Consider the following 12,593-nt stretch of genomic DNA (forward strand, 5'->3'; position numbering starts at 1 on the left):
TCCTAGGCCTAAGCCTAACAGTAACCCTAGGAAGGTAAATCAGCCGGGTATTAGGGTTCTTCCTAAGGGAAAAGCCGTGAAAGCAGCCATGTTGTGGCACTTCTGCACTCCCTTTGGGATGCCTTTGGCAGATGAAGTAAGCCTGGAACTCAGGGCTTCCTGGTTAAAGAAATCCAAGCCCTAGGCTGAAGCCTAACCCTAACCCTAGGCAGATAAATCAGCCTAGGTATAGGGATGGTGCCAAGGAAAAAGCTGTGAAAGCTGCCATGTTGTTGCACTTTTGTACTCCCCTTGGGATGCCTTGAACAGCTGCAGTGTGCCTGGAGCTCAGGGCTTCCTAGTTTTAAAAATCCTAGCCCTAGGCCTAAGCCTAACAGTAACCCTGGAAAGGCAAATCAGCCTGGTGTTAGGCTTCTTGCCAAGGAAAAAGCCGTGAAAGCAGCCATGTTGTGGACCTTTTGCACTCCCTTTTGGATGCCTTTCACAGCTCCAGTGTGCCTGGAACTCAGGGCTTCCTGATTTTAAAAATCCTAGCCCTAGGCCGAACCCCAGCCCTAAGACGAGAAAGGCAAATCAGCCAGGAATTAGGCATGTCCACAAAAAAAAAGCTGTGGAGGCAGGTATGTTGTGCTACTTTTGCGATCTTCTTGGGTAGTCCTTTGCAGCTGCTGTGTTCTTGGAACTCAGGGCTTTCTGGTTAATAGAACGCTTACCCTAGGCGTAACTCAAACCTTAAACCTAGGAAGGAAAATCAGCCTATGGTTCGGGATGGTCTCATGGAAATATCAGTGGTGGCAGCCAAGTTGCGTCACTTTTACGCTCCCCCTGGGATGCCTTTCGCAGCTGCAGTGTGCCTGGAGCCCAGGGCTTCCTGGTTTTAAAAGTCCTAGGCCTAAGCCTAACAGTAACCCTAGGAAGGTAAATCAGCCGGGTATTAGGGTTCTTCCTAAGGGAAAAGCCGTGAAAGCAGCCATGTTGTGGCACTTCTGCACTCCCTTTGGGATGCCTTTGGCAGATGAAGTAAGCCTGGAACTCAGGGCTTCCTGGTTAAAGAAATCCAAGCCCTAGCCTGAACCCTAACCCTAGGCAGATAAATCAGCCTAGGTATAGGGATGGTGCCAAGGAAAAAGCTGTGAAAGCTGCCATGTGGTTGGACTTTTGTACTCCCCTTGGGATGCCTTGAACAGCTGCAGTGTGCCTGGAGCTAAGGGCTTCCTAGTTTTAAAAATCCTAGCCCTAGGCCTAAGCCTAACAGTAACCCTGGGAAGGGAAATCAGCCTGGTGTTAGGCTTCTTGCCAAGGAAAAAGCCGTGAAAGCAGCCATGTTGTGGCACTTTTGCACTCCCTTTTGGATGCCTTTCACAGCTGCAGTGTGCCTAGAACTCAGGGCTTCCTGATTTTAAAAATCCTAGCCCTAGGCCGAACCCCAACCCTAAGACGAGAAAGGCAAATCAGCCAGGAATTAGGCATGTCCCCAAGGAAAAAGCTGTGGAGGCAGGCATGTTGTGCTACTTTTGCGCTCTTCTTGGGTAGTCCTTCGCAGCTGCTGTGTTCTTGGAACTCAGGGCTTTCTGGTTAATAGAACCCTTACCCTAGGCGTAACTCAAACCTTAACCCTAGGAAGGAAAATCAGCCTATGGTTCGGGATGGTCTCATGGAAATATCAGTGGTGGCAGCCAAGTTGCGTCACTTTTGCGCTCCCCTTGGGATGCCTTTCGCAGCTGCAGTGTGCCTGGAGCCCAGGGCTTCCTGGTTTTAAAAGTCCTAGGCCTAAGCCTAACAGTAACCCTAGGAAGGTAAATCAGCCGGGTATTAGGGTTCTTCCTAAGGGAAAAGCCGTGAAAGCAGCCATGTTGTGGCACTTCTGCACTCCCTTTGGGATGCCTTTGGCAGATGAAGTAAGCCTGGAACTCAGGGCTTCCTGGTTAAAGAAATCCAAGCCCTAGGCTGAAGCCTAACCCTAACCCTAGGCAGATAAATCAGCCTAGGTATAGGGATGGTGCCAAGGAAAAAGCTGTGAAAGCTGCCATGTTGTTGCACTTTTGTACTCCCCTTGGGATGCCTTGAACAGCTGCAGTGTGCCTGGAGCTCAGGGCTTCCTAGTTTTAAAAATCCTAGCCCTAGGCCTAAGCCTAACAGTAACCCTGGAAAGGCAAATCAGCCTGGTGTTAGGCTTCTTGCCAAGGAAAAAGCCGTGAAAGCAGCCATGTTGTGGACCTTTTGCACTCCCTTTTGGATGCCTTTCACAGCTCCAGTGTGCCTGGAACTCAGGGCTTCCTGATTTTAAAAATCCTAGCCCTAGGCCGAACCCCAGCCCTAAGACGAGAAAGGCAAATCAGCCAGGAATTAGGCATGTCCACAAAAAAAAAGCTGTGGAGGCAGGTATGTTGTGCTACTTTTGCGATCTTCTTGGGTAGTCCTTTGCAGCTGCTGTGTTCTTGGAACTCAGGGCTTTCTGGTTAATAGAACGCTTACCCTAGGCGTAACTCAAACCTTAAACCTAGGAAGGAAAATCAGCCTATGGTTCGGGATGGTCTCATGGAAATATCAGTGGTGGCAGCCAAGTTGCGTCACTTTTACGCTCCCCCTGGGATGCCTTTCGCAGCTGCAGTGTGCCTGGAGCCCAGGGCTTCCTGGTTTTAAAAGTCCTAGGCCTAAGCCTAACAGTAACCCTAGGAAGGTAAATCAGCCGGGTATTAGGGTTCTTCCTAAGGGAAAAGCCGTGAAAGCAGCCATGTTGTGGCACTTCTGCACTCCCTTTGGGATGCCTTTGGCAGATGAAGTAAGCCTGGAACTCAGGGCTTCCTGGTTAAAGAAATCCAAGCCCTAGGCTGAACCCTAACCCTAACCCTAGGCAGATAAATCAGCCTAGGTATAGGGATGGTGTCAAGGAAAAAGCTGTGAAAGCTGCCATGTTGTTGCACTTTTGTACTCCCCTTGGGATGCCTTGAACAGCTGCAGTGTGCCTGGAGCTAAGGGCTTCCTAGTTTTAAAAATCCTAGCCCTAGGCCTAAGCCTAACAGTAACCCTGGGAAGGCAAATCAGCCTGGTGTTAGGCTTCTTGCCAAGGAAAAAGCCGTGAAAGCAGCCATGTTGTGGCACTTTTGCACTCCCTTTTGGATGCCTTTCACAGCTCCAGTGTGCTGGAACTCAGGGCTTCCTGATTTTAAAAATCCTAGCCCTAGCGGAACCCCAGCCCTAAGACGAGAAAGGCAAATCAGCCAGGAATTAGGCATGTCCCCAAGGAAAAAGCTGTGGAGGCAGGCATGTTGTGCTACTTTTGCGCTCTTCTTGGGTAGTCCTTCGCAGCTGCTGTGTTCTTGGAACTCAGGGCTTTCTGGTTAATAGAACCCTTACCCTAGGCGTAACTCAAACCTTAACCCTAGGAAGGAAAATCAGCCTATGGTTCGGGATGGTCTCATGGAAATATCAGTGGTGGCAGCCAAGTTGCGTCACTTTTGCGCTCCCCTTGGGATGCCTTTCGCAGCTGCAGTGTGCCTGGAGCCCAGGGCTTCCTGGTTTTAAAAGTCCTAGGCCTAAGCCTAACAGTAACCCTAGGAAGGTAAATCAGCCGGGTATTAGGGTTCTTCCTAAGGGAAAAGCCGTGAAAGCAGCCATGTTGTGGCACTTCTGCACTCCCTTTGGGATGCCTTTGGCAGATGAAGTAAGCCTGGAACTCAGGGCTTCCTGGTTAAAGAAATCCAAGCCCTAGGCTGAAGCCTAACCCTAACCCTAGGCAGATAAATCAGCCTAGGTATAGGGATGGTGCCAAGGAAAAAGCTGTGAAAGCTGCCATGTTGTTGCACTTTTGTACTCCCCTTGGGATGCCTTGAACAGCTGCAGTGTGCCTGGAGCTCAGGGCTTCCTAGTTTTAAAAATCCTAGCCCTAGGCCTAAGCCTAACAGTAACCCTGGAAAGGCAAATCAGCCTGGTGTTAGGCTTCTTGCCAAGGAAAAAGCCGTGAAAGCAGCCATGTTGTGGACCTTTTGCACTCCCTTTTGGATGCCTTTCACAGCTCCAGTGTGCCTGGAACTCAGGGCTTCCTGATTTTAAAAATCCTAGCCCTAGGCCGAACCCCAGCCCTAAGACGAGAAAGGCAAATCAGCCAGGAATTAGGCATGTCCACAAAAAAAAAGCTGTGGAGGCAGGTATGTTGTGCTACTTTTGCGATCTTCTTGGGTAGTCCTTTGCAGCTGCTGTGTTCTTGGAACTCAGGGCTTTCTGGTTAATAGAACGCTTACCCTAGGCGTAACTCAAACCTTAAACCTAGGAAGGAAAATCAGCCTATGGTTCGGGATGGTCTCATGGAAATATCAGTGGTGGCAGCCAAGTTGCGTCACTTTTACGCTCCCCCTGGGATGCCTTTCGCAGCTGCAGTGTGCCTGGAGCCCAGGGCTTCCTGGTTTTAAAAGTCCTAGGCCTAAGCCTAACAGTAACCCTAGGAAGGTAAATCAGCCGGGTATTAGGGTTCTTCCTAAGGGAAAAGCCGTGAAAGCAGCCATGTTGTGGCACTTCTGCACTCCCTTTGGGATGCCTTTGGCAGATGAAGTAAGCCTGGAACTCAGGGCTTCCTGGTTAAAGAAATCCAAGCCCTAGGCTGAACCCTAACCCTAACCCTAGGCAGATAAATCAGCCTAGGTATAGGGATGGTGTCAAGGAAAAAGCTGTGAAAGCTGCCATGTTGTTGCACTTTTGTACTCCCCTTGGGATGCCTTGAACAGCTGCAGTGTGCCTGGAGCTAAGGGCTTCCTAGTTTTAAAAATCCTAGCCCTAGGCCTAAGCCTAACAGTAACCCTGGGAAGGCAAATCAGCCTGGTGTTAGGCTTCTTGCCAAGGAAAAAGCCGTGAAAGCAGCCATGTTGTGGCACTTTTGCACTCCCTTTTGGATGCCTTTCACAGCTCCAGTGTGCTGGAACTCAGGGCTTCCTGATTTTAAAAATCCTAGCCCTAGCGGAACCCCAGCCCTAAGACGAGAAAGGCAAATCAGCCAGGAATTAGGCATGTCCCCAAGGAAAAAGCTGTGGAGGCAGGCATGTTGTGGTACTTTTGCGCTCTTCTTGGCTAGTCCTTCGCAGCTGCTGTGTTCTTGGAACTCAGGGCTTTCTGGTTAATAGAACCCTTACCCTAGGCGTAACTCAAACCTTAAACCTAGGAAGGAAAATCAGCCTATGGTTCGGGATGGTCTCATGGAAATATCAGTGGTGGCAGCCAAGTTGCGTCACTTTTACGCTCCCCCTGGGATGCCTTTCGCAGCTGCAGTGTGCCTGGAGCCCAGGGCTTCCTGGTTTTAAAAGTCCTAGGCCTAAGCCTAACAGTAACCCTAGGAAGGTAAATCAGCCGGGTATTAGGGTTCTTCCTAAGGGAAAAGCCGTGAAAGCAGCCATGTTGTGGCACTTCTGCACTCCCTTTGGGATGCCTTTGGCAGATGAAGTAAGCCTGGAACTCAGGGCTTCCTGGTTAAAGAAATCCAAGCCCTAGGCTGAACCCTAACCCTAACCCTAGGCAGATAAATCAGCCTAGGTATAGGGATGGTGTCAAGGAAAAAGCTGTGAAAGCTGCCATGTTGTTGCACTTTTGTACTCCCCTTGGGATGCCTTGAACAGCTGCAGTGTGCCTGGAGCTAAGGGCTTCCTAGTTTTAAAAATCCTAGCCCTAGGCCTAAGCCTAACAGTAACCCTGGGAAGGCAAATCAGCCTGGTGTTAGGCTTCTTGCCAAGGAAAAAGCCGTGAAAGCAGCCATGTTGTGGCACTTTTGCACTCCCTTTTGGATGCCTTTCACAGCTCCAGTGTGCTGGAACTCAGGGCTTCCTGATTTTAAAAATCCTAGCCCTAGCGGAACCCCAGCCCTAAGACGAGAAAGGCAAATCAGCCAGGAATTAGGCATGTCCCCAAGGAAAAAGCTGTGGAGGCAGGCATGTTGTGCTACTTTTGCGCTCTTCTTGGGTAGTCCTTCGCAGCTGCTGTGTTCTTGGAACTCAGGGCTTTCTGGTTAATAGAACCCTTACCCTAGGCGTAACTCAAACCTTAACCCTAGGAAGGAAAATCAGCCTATGGTTCGGGATGGTCTCATGGAAATATCAGTGGTGGCAGCCAAGTTGCGTCACTTTTGCGCTCCCCTTGGGATGCCTTTCGCAGCTGCAGTGTGCCTGGAGCCCAGGGCTTCCTGGTTTTAAAAGTCCTAGGCCTAAGCCTAACAGTAACCCTAGGAAGGTAAATCAGCCGGGTATTAGGGTTCTTCCTAAGGGAAAAGCCGTGAAAGCAGCCATGTTGTGGCACTTCTGCACTCCCTTTGGGATGCCTTTGGCAGATGAAGTAAGCCTGGAACTCAGGGCTTCCTGGTTAAAGAAATCCAAGCCCTAGGCTGAAGCCTAACCCTAACCCTAGGCAGATAAATCAGCCTAGGTATAGGGATGGTGCCAAGGAAAAAGCTGTGAAAGCTGCCATGTTGTTGCACTTTTGTACTCCCCTTGGGATGCCTTGAACAGCTGCAGTGTGCCTGGAGCTCAGGGCTTCCTAGTTTTAAAAATCCTAGCCCTAGGCCTAAGCCTAACAGTAACCCTGGAAAGGCAAATCAGCCTGGTGTTAGGCTTCTTGCCAAGGAAAAAGCCGTGAAAGCAGCCATGTTGTGGACCTTTTGCACTCCCTTTTGGATGCCTTTCACAGCTCCAGTGTGCCTGGAACTCAGGGCTTCCTGATTTTAAAAATCCTAGCCCTAGGCCGAACCCCAGCCCTAAGACGAGAAAGGCAAATCAGCCAGGAATTAGGCATGTCCACAAAAAAAAAGCTGTGGAGGCAGGTATGTTGTGCTACTTTTGCGATCTTCTTGGGTAGTCCTTTGCAGCTGCTGTGTTCTTGGAACTCAGGGCTTTCTGGTTAATAGAACGCTTACCCTAGGCGTAACTCAAACCTTAAACCTAGGAAGGAAAATCAGCCTATGGTTCGGGATGGTCTCATGGAAATATCAGTGGTGGCAGCCAAGTTGCGTCACTTTTACGCTCCCCCTGGGATGCCTTTCGCAGCTGCAGTGTGCCTGGAGCCCAGGGCTTCCTGGTTTTAAAAGTCCTAGGCCTAAGCCTAACAGTAACCCTAGGAAGGTAAATCAGCCGGGTATTAGGGTTCTTCCTAAGGGAAAAGCCGTGAAAGCAGCCATGTTGTGGCACTTCTGCACTCCCTTTGGGATGCCTTTGGCAGATGAAGTAAGCCTGGAACTCAGGGCTTCCTGGTTAAAGAAATCCAAGCCCTAGGCTGAACCCTAACCCTAACCCTAGGCAGATAAATCAGCCTAGGTATAGGGATGGTGTCAAGGAAAAAGCTGTGAAAGCTGCCATGTTGTTGCACTTTTGTACTCCCCTTGGGATGCCTTGAACAGCTGCAGTGTGCCTGGAGCTAAGGGCTTCCTAGTTTTAAAAATCCTAGCCCTAGGCCTAAGCCTAACAGTAACCCTGGGAAGGCAAATCAGCCTGGTGTTAGGCTTCTTGCCAAGGAAAAAGCCGTGAAAGCAGCCATGTTGTGGCACTTTTGCACTCCCTTTTGGATGCCTTTCACAGCTCCAGTGTGCTGGAACTCAGGGCTTCCTGATTTTAAAAATCCTAGCCCTAGCGGAACCCCAGCCCTAAGACGAGAAAGGCAAATCAGCCAGGAATTAGGCATGTCCCCAAGGAAAAAGCTGTGGAGGCAGGCATGTTGTGGTACTTTTGCGCTCTTCTTGGCTAGTCCTTCGCAGCTGCTGTGTTCTTGGAACTCAGGGCTTTCTGGTTAATAGAACCCTTACCCTAGGCGTAACTCAAACCTTAACCCTAGGAGGGAAAATCAGCCTATGGTTCGGGATGGTCTCATGGAAATATCAGTGGTGGCAGCCAAGTTGCGTCACTTTTGCGCTCCCCTTGGGATGCCTTTCGCAGCTGCAGTGTGCCTGGAGACCAGGGCTTCCTGGTTTTAAAAGTCCTAGGCCTAAGCCTAACAGTAACCCTAGGAAAGTAAATCAGCCGGGTTTTAGGGTTCTTCCTAAGGGAAAAGCCGTGAAAGCAGCCATGTTGTGGCACTTCTGCACTCCCTTTGGGATGCCTTTGGCAGATGAAGTAAGCCTGGAACTCAGGGCTTCCTGGTTAAAGAAATCCAAGCCCTAGGCTGAACCCTAACCCTAACCCTAGGCAGATAAATCAGCCTAGGTATAGGGATGGTGCCAAGGAAAATGCTGAGAAAGCTGCCATGTTGTTGCACTTTTGTACTCCCCTTGGGATGCCTTGAACAGCTGCAGTGTGCCTGGAGCCCAGGGCCTCCTAGTTTTAAAAATCCTAGCCCTAGGCCTAAGCCTAACAGTAACCCTGGGAAGGCAAATCAGCCTGGTGTTAGGCTTCTAGCCAAGGAAAAAGCCGTGAAAGCAGCCATGTTGTGGCACTTTTGCACTCCCTTTTGGATGCCTTTCACAGCTCCAGTGTGCCTGGAACTCAGGGCTTCCTGATTTTAAAAATCCTAGCCCTAGGCCGAACCCCAGCCCTAAGACGAGAAAGGCAAATCAGCCAGGAATTAGGCATGTCCCCAAGGAAAAAGCTGTGGAGGCAGGCATGTTGTGCTACTTTTGCGATCTTCTTGGCTAGTCCTTCGCAGCTGCTGTGTTCTTGGAACTCAGGGCTTTCTGGTTAATAGAACCCTTACCCTAGGCGTAACTCAAACCTTAACCCTAGGAAGGAAAATCAGCCTATGGTTCGGGATGCTCTCATGGAAATATCAGTGGTGGCAGCCAAGTTGCGTCACTTTTGCGCTCCCCTTGGGATGCCTTTCGCAGCTGCTGTGTGCCGGGAGCCCAGGTCTTCCTGGTTTTAAAAGTCCTAGGCCTAAGCCTAACAGTAACCCTAGGAAGGTAAATCAGCCGGGTATTAGGGTTCTTCCTAAGGGAAAAGCCGTGAAAGCAGCCATGTTGTGGCACTTCTGCACTCCCTTTGGGATGCCTATGGCAGATGAAGTAAGCCTGGAACTCAGGGCTTCCTGGTTAAAGAAATCCAAGCCCTAGGCTGAACCCTAACCCTAACCCTAGGCAGATAAATCAGCCTAGGTATAGGGATGGTGCCAAGGAAAAAGCCGTGAAAGCAGCCATGTTGTGGCACTTTTGCACTCCCTTTTGGATGCCTTTCACAGCTGCAGTGTGCCTGGAACTCAGGGCTTCCTGATTTTAAAAATCCTAGCCCTAGGCCGAACCCCAACCCTAAGACGAGAAAGGCAAATCAGCCAGGAATTAGGCATGTCCCCAAGGAAAAAGCTGTGGAGGCAGGCATGTTGTGGTACTTTTGCGCTCTTCTTGGCTAGTCCTTCGCAGCTGCTGTGTTCTTGGAACTCAGGGCTTTCTGGTTAATAGAGCCCTTACCCTAGGCGTAACTCAAACCTTAAGCCTAGGAAGGAAAATCAGCCTATGGTTCGGGATGCTCTCATGGAAATATCAGTGGTGGCAGCCAAGTTGCGTCACTTTTGCGCTCCCCCTTGGGATGCCTTTCGCAGCTGCAGTGTGCCTGGAGCCCAGGGCTTCCTGGTTTTAAAAGTCCTAGGCCTAAGCCTAACAGTAACCCTAGGAAGGTAAATCAGCCGGGTATTAGGGTTCCTCCTAAGGGAAAAGCCGTGAAAGCAGCCATGTTGTGGCACTTCTGCACTCCCTTTGGGATGCCTTTGGCAGATGAAGTAAGCCTGGAACTCAGGGCTTCCTGGTTAAAGAAATCCAAGCCCTAGGCTGAAGCCTAACCCTAACCCTAGGCAGATAAATCAGCCTAGGTATAGGGATGGTGTCAAGGAAAAAGCTGTGAAAGCTGCCATGTTGTTGCACTTTTGTACTCCCCTTGGGATGCCTTGAACAGCTGCAGTGTGCCTGGAGCTCAGGGCTTCCTAGTTTTAAAAATCCTAGCCCTAGGCCTAAGCCTAACAGTAACCCTGGGAAGGCAAATCAGCCTGGTGTTAGGCTTCTTGCCAAGGAAAAAGCCGTGAAAGCAGCCATGTTGTGGCACTTTTGCACTCCCTTTTGGATGCCTTTCACAGCTCCAGTGTGCTGGAACTCAGGGCTTCCTGATTTTAAAAATCCTAGCCCTAGCGGAACCCCAGCCCTAAGACGAGAAAGGCAAATCAGCCAGGAATTAGGCATGTCCCCAAGGAAAAAGCTGTGGAGGCAGGCATGTTGTGGTACTTTTGCGCTCTTCTTGGCTAGTCCTTCGCAGCTGCTGTGTTCTTGGAACTCAGGGCTTTCTGGTTAATAGAACCCTTACCCTAGGCGTAACTCAAACCTTAACCCTAGGAGGGAAAATCAGCCTATGGTTCGGGATGCTCTCATGGAAATATCAGTGGTGGCAGCCAAGTTGCGTCACTTTTGCGCTCCCCTTGGGATGCCTTTCGCAGCTGCAGTGTGCCTGGAGCCCAGGGCTTCCTGGTTTTAAAAGTCCTAGGCCTAAGCCTAACAGTAACCCTAGGAAAGTAAATCAGCCGGGTTTTAGGGTTCTTCCTAAGGGAAAAGCCGTGAAAGCAGCCATGTTGTGGCACTTCTGCACTCCCTTTGGGATGCCTTTGGCAGATGAAGTAAGCCTGGAACTCAGGGCTTCCTGGTTAAAGAAATCCAAGCCCTAGGCTGAACCCTAACCCTAACCCTAGGCAGATAAATCAGCCTAGGTATAGGGATGGTGCCAAGGAAAAAGCTGTGAAAGCTGCCATGTTGTTGCACTTTTGTACTCCCCTTGGGATGCCTTGAACAGCTGCAGTGTGCCTGGAGCCCAGGGCCTCCTAGTTTTAAAAATCCTAGCCCTAGGCCTAAGCCTAACAGTAACCCTGGGAAGGCAAATCAGCCTGGTGTTAGGCTTCTAGCCAAGGAAAAAGCCGTGAAAGCAGCCATGTTGTGGCACTTTTGCACTCCCTTTTGGATGCCTTTCACAGCTCCAGTGTGCCTGGAACTCAGGGCTTCCTGATTTTAAAAATCCTAGCCCTAGGCCGAACCCCAGCCCTAAGACGAGAAAGGCAAATCAGCCAGGAATTAGGCATGTCCCCAAGGAAAAAGCTGTGGAGGCAGGCATGTTGTGCTACTTTTGCGATCTTCTTGGCTAGTCCTTCGCAGCTGCTGTGTTCTTGGAACTCAGGGCTTTCTGGTTAATAGAACCCTTACCCTAGGCGTAACTCAAACCTTAACCCTAGGAAGGAAAATCAGCCTATGGTTCGGGATGCTCTCATGGAAATATCAGTGGTGGCAGCCAAGTTGCGTCACTTTTGCGCTCCCCTTGGGATGCCTTTCGCAGCTGCTGTGTGCCGGGAGCCCAGGTCTTCCTGGTTTTAAAAGTCCTAGGCCTAAGCCTAACAGTAACCCTAGGAAGGTAAATCAGCCGGGTATTAGGGTTCTTCCTAAGGGAAAAGCCGTGAAAGCAGCCATGTTGTGGCACTTCTGCACTCCCTTTGGGATGCCTTTGGCAGATGAAGTAAGCCTGGAACTCAGGGCTTCCTGGTTAAAGAAATCCAAGCCCTAGGCTGAACCCTAACCCTAACCCTAGGCAGATAAATCAGCCTAGGTATAGGGATGGTGCCAAGGAAAAAGCCGTGAAAGCAGCCATGTTGTGGCACTTTTGCACTCCCTTTTGGATGCCTTTCACAGCTGCAGTGTGCCTGGAACTCAGGGCTTCCTGATTTTAAAAATCCTAGCCCTAGGCCGAACCCCAACCCTAAGACGAGAAAGGCAAATCAGCCAGGAATTAGGCATGTCCCCAAGGAAAAAGCTGTGGAGGCAGGCATGTTGTGGTACTTTTGCGCTCTTCTTGGCTAGTCCTTCGCAGCTGCTGTGTTCTTGGAACTCAGGGCTTTCTGGTTAATAGAGCCCTTACCCTAGGCGTAACTCAAACCTTAAGCCTAGGAAGGAAAATCAGCCTATGGTTCGGGATGGTCTCATGGAAATATCAGTGGTGGCAGCCAAGTTGCGTCACTTTTGCGCTCCCCCTTGGGATGCCTTTCGCAGCTGCAGTGTGCCTGGAGCCCAGGGCTTCCTGGTTTTAAAAGTCCTAGGCCTAAGCCTAACAGTAACCCTAGGAAGGTAAATCAGCCGGGTATTAGGGTTCCTCCTAAGGGAAAAGCCGTGAAAGCAGCCATGTTGTGGCACTTCTGCACTCCCTTTGGGATGCCTTTGGCAGATGAAGTAAGCCTGGAACTCAGGGCTTCCTGGTTAAAGAAATCCAAGCCCTAGGCTGAAGCCTAACCCTAACCCTAGGCAGATAAATCAGCCTAGGTATAGGGATGGTGCCAAGGAAAAAGCTGTGAAAGCTGCCATGTTGTTGCACTTTTGTACTCCCCTTGGGATGCCTTGAACAGCTGCAGTGTGCCTGGAACTCAGGGCTTCCTAGTTTTAAAAATCCTAGCCCTAGTCCTAAGCCTAACAGTAACCCTGGGAAGGCAAATCAGCCTGGTGTTAGGCTTCTTGCCAAGGAAAAAGCCGTGAAAGCAGCCATGTTGTGGCACTTTTGCACTCACTTTTGGATGCCTTTCACAGCTCCAGTGTGCCTGGAACTCAGGGCTTCCTGATTTTAAAAATCCTAGCCCTAGGCCGAACCCCAACCCTAAGACGAGAAAGGCAAATCAGCCAGGAATTA

Source organism: Ammospiza caudacuta, chromosome 10, assembly GCF_027887145.1.
Source record: "Ammospiza caudacuta isolate bAmmCau1 chromosome 10, bAmmCau1.pri, whole genome shotgun sequence".
In the NCBI taxonomy this organism is placed as follows: domain Eukaryota; kingdom Metazoa; phylum Chordata; class Aves; order Passeriformes; family Passerellidae; genus Ammospiza; species Ammospiza caudacuta.